Raw genomic sequence first — 7,488 nt, forward strand, 5'->3', positions numbered from 1 at the left:
ACCGTCAGTTGTTTTTTTTTGTTGGTCAGATCTCTGTGTGCATCCACACATGCACAGTTGATTGAGAATTAAAGCATGTGTCCCTACAGTAAGAAACCATGCCTTTATGCTGCATCTTTTGTATTTTATATAAATAATATAGTACATTAACAGAGAACTTTTTGGCTACAACCTGTCAATTGCATTTTAAAAGTTGAACGTCATGTACATGTAAGTGTCAGCCCAAAAGTGTAATTTTAATTCAGGTGGTTGTTTACAAGAGGTACATGTACATGTAAGTTGTAACGATGGACTTAATTAAATGACTCAAGTCATTTTCCAAACGTCATTGTTTGTGATGGGTCCATGGTCAGTAACAAGAGGTGGCCATAAATTGAAGTTGCTTGCTTTATTATAATATCTCTATCTTTGTTTTTGTAGTCTTCACAACCACAAGCGTCACCTCATCAACCTCTGTCACATCAAACTCCCCCCGGTTATATGCCTAATCAGGTAATGGTAAAATTTAATATTGTCAAGTACACTGTCCATGCCTGTAGTGTGGAACTGACTCCTTCTGTTCAAGTATGTACAAGTCAAATGTCTTCACCATATTAATTCAAAATGATGCTACATGTACATGTACCTTTGAAATCACAACCCTGGGCCTGGTTGTTCGAAAGCCGATTACCAGTAACTCTGGATTAGCGAAAACGTTTGTTTTGACATGTTTTCAACTTTTTGTTGAAAGTTTATTTTGCTTATTTCGTTTTTTCAAGATTGACTTCTTTTACTGTAAAGTTTTGCAGAATATCAGCATTGAAAAGAATTTGGGAGTAGAGAAATACACTCCTGGTTAATTTTTAATCTGGGATTAGCGTTAATTGGCTTTTGAACATAACCAGGTCCAGGTGTATAGATTCAAATGTTTTTTACATTGTATGAAATAACAAAAAATAAAATTAAAAAACAACCATGTAATGGGCCAAAATTTGATTGGTTTAAAAAGAACAGAAACAAATGCAAATGTTTTTTTTTTTTCATTAAGGGTTTAAGCAAATGAGCATGTGCAAACAATGTGCAAATCCTTGCACAATGGAATGTAGTAGTTCATTAATTCTGCCCGTGCAAAGATTTTTGTCACAGGGAAAAGGAGGACTCTGATGTAATAATCCAGGCCTGCAAAACATCAATTTTGTCCCTTTGACAAATTGCAAAAAATTTTTTTTCTTTTACTGGAGTAAGGCTATGAATTTGTCAAGGTGGTACAAAAGTCTTAAATTCCTGGTATGAAAAATGCCTGTCAGTGATGGCCTTGATACATGCATGTAAACAACATTGTCGCTCTTTGGAGGTTGGGTGCCCGAAACATCCTGGAGCCTCCACTATTGGCAGCCAGCTCTAAGATGGAGACCGCACCGATGGCTGGCAAAACCCAACAACCCAGCCATGAGCCCCCACGCCCCCGAGAAGAATGGGCACCCGTCACACTGATACACAGTGGAAAGCAGAGGGTGGGGAGGGAGGGAACAAAAACCACTAAACGCTCAACACACAATGCTCCTACTTCCCGCCACACTGATAAATAAGCGATACAACCCAAAGCACGAGGTATTCCACACATGCGCCAGTATACTAAAAACCACTGACCAATTGGCTGCTGTCGCTCCTTAGTTGTTTACTTGGTTAAACCTTGTTAAACCTCATTATATACTAATATAATCAGAGTGTTAAGTTTGATTTCCCATTACTGTGATTTTCATAACTCTGCAGAATTTCACCTTTAGGTACTACAGTACCACTCAGAATTAACCTAACATGGAACGCGTTCGCGAACGCAATCAGAACGAATTTTGAACGAGAAACGGAACAGCAACAGAACGGATTTGGAACGGGGGCAGAACGGATATGGAACAAACAAGTTCTCTTTAACCTGTTCTCTAGAACACGTTCTCATCTGCAGGAACGCGTTCTAGAGAATGTCCCCGCTTAGCGAGATTTACGTGTACTTTGTGAAATCCACATTTGTTAGCATTAGGCACGTGTCGCTTGACACCCGGCCCGGTTAAAAAAGGGATTGGTGTTCAAGGCCGCTAAATTAAGCGCTTGATTTTAAGACTACAATTGGGAAACTGCAATAATCTGAAAACGGAGATGGAAAGTACATTTCATGTGCATTTAGCTGGTAAAGAGAAAGCTTCAAAACATCTTTCTGTTTTCAATTAAGAACAAAACAAAAAACCCCGCACTTCAAATCAGCGAGAAAAACAGCTGCAGTGAACGCGATTGAGATGTTCGTGTAAATATTTTATTTTTCTCAATATGGCCAAAGAGGCTTGAAAATTTACGTACACATTAGTTGGATAATACCGTTCATCCACAGACAATGAGGACTTTAGAGTTGTAGAACCAGAACTAGCGTTACGCGACTAGTTTTTGCACTAAATTTTTAACCATCACGCCAAAAATTTATCGTTTGATCTGTGGTTTGGTTCGTTCGGTTTGAATCGTTTGTAAAACACTGGGTTTCCTTCACTTTAATCGTTCCTTTAAGATATTTCTTTTGTACATAACCGAAAATAGACGTAAAAATTCCACTAGCCGTGAAATGCGCGCAAACAAAACAACTGGCTCGTTCTGCTTCACTAAACAAGTTTGGTTGCCTAGCACGTGACAATTTTTACACAATACGTGACTAATTCTCTCACGCAAAGTACAAACTTTAAACCTTCGAAACCTTTAAAACGCTTTAAACCTTTCTTTTTTTCCATTCTTTCAAACGATAGCTGCCGCGAACCAAACGAACGATAGAAAGGTTAAAGCGATACAAACGATAGAAACGAAATTAAAAGTGCGATGTTTCGGATCAAAATGTAACACGTCCAACGAAAAATTTTCGGATTCCACCAACTTTGTCTTTGTGCTGTCCGCTAACAAAGCAAAATCAACACAAGGAAAGTATCAAAATAAACAGCAGACATAATAGACAAGCTTTTATTTTCGGTATTATTCCAGATAAATACTTTGTAACAAAGAAATAACAGATAAACTTCGGGTATTGTCGGTAAGCGTTTGACAACCAATACCGTGCGCAAGGCCAAATTTATACATAAGTCGTCTTTTGTCCTTGTTTTGCTCACTTTTTGTATACAATCAAATATTTTATTTTTGCACCATTGAAAAAGAAATCTTATTGATCACTGCAATAATTTAACTGTTTTTTTTTATATCTCTAGCGCAAAAACCTCGTTTTAGGAAAAGACTAACTGCTTGACGAAGTTACAATCCCATATTCATCTCGCAGTGAATGTTACCGGTTTTTGTGAACGCGTTCAAAGGAACGCATTCTTTTTCTTGTAAATGCGTTACATGGAACGCGTCCAATGGAACAAAAGAGAACAGAGCTGGAACGGATTCGGAACGGGTATAGAACGGATATAGAACGGATAAGAGAACGGAAATTGAACGAATATGTAACGCGTTCCGTTCAGCGTTCCCTGTTAGGTTAATTCTGAGCGGTACTGTAAGTGTCAAACTACGTTTTGGCTTCTATATTAACCCTTTGACGTCCAAACCGGCCAGACTTAGTATTTAACTCTGTCTAACGCCAGACGATTTTACTGGTCAATGGGGAACCTATTAATCAAATTGCTGAACATAGCTGGGAAGATTGACTCCACCTTCACAAAGTGAATTGGAGTTTTTATTTATTACACAGCTTGAATATCATTATGATATCTTTTTAGAGGTTTTTCAGTAAAAAGGATCAAAAGGGAAAAGATTCCGTGGTTCAATGTAAAAATGTACAATGTACTGTGGGAAGGTTTTGTCATGCATCATTTGATTTCAGAATCTGTGGTTTTGGGCCAACTCTTGGCTTGGCATTGGAAGTTTGACTGATGGAAGCCAAAATGCAGTTTCGCTGTTAGCGCGTGAAGATGAGATTCCACAGAATTATGGAAATCGCAGTAATCTTAATAGCAAGATGTAACTTATATAACGTTAACCATACATGTACTTTTGTCACATTTTTTCAAAAGTCGTGTCTAATAATTTGTGTTGCACTTAATAATATTAACTATGAAATATCTTAACTTCCAGCCACCTCAAGGATACATGCCCAATCAGGTAAGGTTCAAACCTTGATTGTGTTTAAGCCTATCATGCCTAGTTAGCACTGGCAGGTTTAAAGAACAGGTCACATTCCACAGGTCACTCATTACAGATCATTGTTTTACCAATACAAAAACAACCCAAAACCTTCAAGTTGGCAAACCTTAGGCATAAACGTTGTCTTTAGGCCTAATGAAGCTTGCCTACGTTAAGCTTTAATTGGTAAAGGTTTTGTAACAAGCGACTTGTAGAGAGTGACCTGTACATGTACATGTAGTACTTAAGGACGTTATTTAGTTATTAACTGTTGAGGTTTCTTAATTAAAGAACAATTTCGCATTTAGCGACTATAGTTTTATGCACCTTGCAGCTGCAAGATGGCAGGATTCCATGTCCCGAGGACAGAGAACTCGAAATTTTTTTAACTTCCCACTATCATTGTTCATTGTTTAGTACTTATCATTGTTCATTTTAGTACTTAGTGCGCGCGCTCGATGCGTGACGTGGCATGTGAATTTGCGTGCGCTGTAAGGATGCGCAGTAGCAATGGGCGCTAACGTCCTTAAACCTGTTGTGTTAGCACATGCTTTTGAGTCTGACACATGTTAAAAATAATTATTTGTTTTTTGTAGACACCTTATGCAATGTCAAGATATAATCCAGCAACAAATAGACCGCCTAATGTTAGGATACCAGGACAGGTAGATAATTTTATAAGAACCTGAAAGGCATGCAGGGGAGGGTGGGGGGAACCAAGGAAACTTTCAGTGCAAACTCCAAGGTGTTTAAATTTTCACATTTTGAAGAAAATTAATTGTCATGTCATATTGTGCACATGATCATGTTTTGTTTAATGCTGTAGCAATTATATGAGAGCCAATTCAAAATGTGAATAATGTTAAATGTAATTTAATAATGGAGGGGACAGCTGTTTTCAGTAGTTAACCCATTCAACCATTAGGCACCCTTGGATGCCCCCATGCGGTTGATGAATAAAATCGTCTGGGGGTAGACAGTAAAATCTGCCAAATTCACACTCTTAGGAGTCAATGGTTACTGGTGAGTCTTGCTTTTTAGTTGATCGATCTAATACTTTGTTTGATTGCAGTATATCTATCCCTTTTCCTCCAAAGAGTGACATAATTATGTTTTGCCCTGTCTAACACCAGACAATTTTATTTGTCAATGGAGACCTTGTCATCTCTGTCTGCTAAAACCATGTCCCCTTTCATCCTTTTCCGTGTAAGAGTGACACCTATTGATTTTATGCTAATGCCAGACAATTTCACTCGTCAATAGTGGCCAAGTACATACATGTACATCGTAACTCTTCGAGTAAAGGCACAAACGTATCACCCCTCCTGCTTCTGTACTTATTGCACACACTGGCTGGATCCTTTATAATTTCATTGTATGCTTAATGAAGGGTGTAGTAGCTGAAATAATTACAAGGCTTTTGTTATTCAGTTAGGGTTGTCTAAGGGGGAGACTATTGCGTCCTTAATAGAACCTTTTAGGTTTTTAACGTCACAAAATGCTGCAAAATCTTGAAGGAAATGTACTATCAATAAATGTTGTTGTTCTTGTTGAAATGGTACTGTGTATATGTTGTACAGGTAGTTCAATTTGCACTTTGGTACAATTTGTTTTTGAACTGGTACAGAATATATTGAACTGGTACAAAATAGTTTGAACTGGTACAATTTTAATTGTACTAGTACTGGTGCAAAAACAGGTAAAATAACTAGTTTAATGTTTGTTGAACACAAAGAACACACTTCATTGATAACAGCTGTTTGCCATTCATTTACTTAGTTCAAGAGGTTACTGAAATAAGGTTTGCTGAACATTCAGAGCAGGACAGAAATAGCAAGACTTGTTGGAAATACTTAACAGTCTGGTTTGACCAAGAATAACATGAGTGGTTTTAAGCACTAATTTACACAATTTAAGCCTAAACACTGGTTCTAGAATGGTTAGCTTTTATTTACAGTCATGAATGATGTACGAAACATAAACATTAAGAATTTATTTTAAAGCCTGTTTATTTAGTGTATGCGGCAACAAGGGCTAAGGATTGCTTTTTGGCTTATCATCAAGTTACTATGAGTGTACCAGTCCTGCTGTTGGTTTGGATTAGTTTTATCATGTGTGTACAATTCAGTTTGCATGCAGACTGTAACAGCAATACATGAATCATGTCACTGTTTCAATAAGACAAGAAATAAAGTGCAGAAATCTTACAATTTAATTTTTGCTATTTTGTCATTAAATTAATAAAATAGTATTTTGAGATTAGTGTCTTGTAGCAATTTGCTTTGTTTTTCCATATCAAGATATTTCAATGAGTAGTATAAGGGAAACTTAGCACCAATCAGCAGTTTTTCATCTATAGCCCACTTGCTTTTTTGCATGCTGCTGTAAAAGATGTTTTGGTAGAGAAATCTAGTTTCACATTAGTGGCAATACAAGGATAGAATCGCAAGGGTGTGATCAGAGTATTAACTTTGCCATACTCTGTCACAATTCTTACATATCCACTCTTTTCAATTTCGATGATTTGACCCAAGAGCATTTTGAGGTGAAAAGGGTTGATCTTGTCTACTTTGTTTATTTTTATTGCTACCATGTCCGAAATCTTAAATTTCGGTTGTTTGTGTGCTTGCTTTCTTGTTTGCTGGTGATAGTCTTCTGCTGTTCGTGCAATGGACATAAAGTTACCAACAACTTTACAAGTTGAACGCTTACTTCTGAATAGTTGTCATTCTCCCATTTACTTGTGATTTGACGTCCTCTATGTGCTGTTCTTTGGTGTGCTACGACTAAGAGTGTCGTAGAGTTTACTCTTTGGGATAACAGTTTTTCTGTCAGGTGTTTGCAGTTTTCGGAGCAACTTCACAATACCCCGCCACAGCTAACCACTATTGTTTCCCCTATGCGGCATCTTTTGAAGAATGAGACTTAATACAATAGAGCCTATTCTTATTTAATGAAAATTAATGCAAATAAGTGGCGGGGTATTCTGAAGTTTAGTCCAGTTTTCCTTGGTGGTATGTCCATTTCTTTCTTTGCAATGTCTTTAGTTGTGACTGAGATAGTTTGCCTTCCATTTCTCTCGAATCACTACTCGATTTTTCTTCAAGTATTCCATTGCATCATTGTAAAATTGATCTTCGATAAACATGGTTAGTTTTGATGTATTTCACTTCTGCTTTTGCTTAAAGTCATCTAATCTTTGATAAAATATTTCGTGTGATACACACTGCATTGTCGAGCTGTTTTCTTCCAACAAAACTTGCAAAGTCTAAATGTGAATAAATTGAAGTTTGGACCGAGAGTGGCCTGGGATGAATAATAAAATATTTGGACAGAGAGTGGCCTGGGATGAATATTAAA

The 7,488-nt window shown here is 37.2% G+C and overlaps 1 pseudogene; it reads left to right on the forward strand.

Annotated features, from left to right (window-relative positions):
* Positions 1 to 420: 420 nt before the first annotated feature.
* LOC138035374 (single-stranded DNA-binding protein 3-like) overlaps positions 421 to 7,488 on the forward strand; it is a 41,001-nt pseudogene continuing 33,933 nt past the window's right edge.

The sequence above is a fragment of the Montipora capricornis genome, unplaced genomic scaffold, assembly GCF_036669925.1.
Source record: "Montipora capricornis isolate CH-2021 unplaced genomic scaffold, ASM3666992v2 scaffold_361, whole genome shotgun sequence".
Lineage (NCBI taxonomy): Eukaryota > Metazoa > Cnidaria > Anthozoa > Scleractinia > Acroporidae > Montipora > Montipora capricornis.